The sequence below is a fragment of the Ipomoea triloba genome, chromosome 1 (genome assembly GCF_003576645.1).
Source record: "Ipomoea triloba cultivar NCNSP0323 chromosome 1, ASM357664v1".
In the NCBI taxonomy this organism is placed as follows: Eukaryota; Viridiplantae; Streptophyta; class Magnoliopsida; order Solanales; family Convolvulaceae; genus Ipomoea; species Ipomoea triloba.
This window is the reverse complement of record NC_044916.1, coordinates 4,273,757-4,274,879: the sequence shown is the minus strand read 5'-3', so window position 1 is coordinate 4,274,879 and position 1,123 is coordinate 4,273,757. Positions and strand designations below refer to the sequence as shown.

Here is a 1,123-nt window from a genome sequence, read left to right as displayed (position 1 = left end):
AGGTTCCTAACAAGTCATTTGAAAGTTATTAAAATGCTTTTAAAAATGAAAAATATTGAAAATAATTAGTCTAAGAAGTGAAAAAATAATGTTGTAAAAGTGGTTTTGATATAAGAAGAATAATAAAATGTGAATTTCCTATTTTACCCTTCAAATTTTGAATATTTTTTAATTTTTTCGTCAAATTTAATGTTCAGAGACTAAACTCGTCACTTTGTGAATAACTGAGGGACTAAACTCGCATACAACCATAACTTAGGGACTGAGTCTACACTACGCCTATAACTTAGGGACTAAAAATGCCATTTTCCCAATATTTTTTATACAAACTTTTTTAGATTCTTACAAAGTTTACAAAATTTGAGAATCTGTAACAATACGAAACTCAGAGTGGAATGAGAATTTCACATTCTGGTTCGTCAAAGCGCCATTATTCTTTGGCCAAGACTCTGATCCTTGCATAAGGGCTGGTACGATATGTATACCACCATCAATCAAGATTCCCAATTGAATCAAAAGAGTGCCAGAGATCAGGTATATATAAGGCCAGTTTGGTAAATAATCAGTCTATTTTGACTTATTTGACCACTATTAGTTGTTTGGTTAATAAGGTTTTTGTAGCTCCAAAATACTAAAATTTAAAAGGCTACTCAAAGCGGGCTCTTCAATTAGTTTTTGAGAAAAGAAATTATACCAAACAGCTATCAAACAACTTTTTACAATCAGCAAATGTTATCAACTAATCATCCCTTCTAACCTAATCAGCTAACAGCAATTTACCAAACAGGACCATAATTTTTTTTATTTATTTCATTTCAGTATCTTTTTGGCATTATATTATACTATTGTAGAATTTGACTTGACTTGTCTTTGTTATATGTATAGATTCGTGGAGAAGTTGCAAGACTTGTTGAGTTATACAAGGGCGAGGAAATTAGCATAACCGTGATAGGACACAGCTTGGGTTCATCCATGGCAACACTGAATGCAACAGACCTGGCTGCCAATCCAATCAACAATAATAAAGATATTCTTGTGACTGCTTTCTTGTATGCAAGCCCCAAAGTAGGGGATGAGAATTTTAAAACTGCCTTTTCTAATCAACAAAACCTTCGAGGCATGC

The 1,123-nt window shown here is 32.6% G+C and overlaps 1 pseudogene; it reads left to right on the top strand.

Moving 5' to 3' along the window:
• Positions 1–477: 477 nt before the first annotated feature.
• LOC115997014 overlaps positions 478–1,123 on the top strand; it is a 3,981-nt pseudogene continuing 3,335 nt past the window's right edge.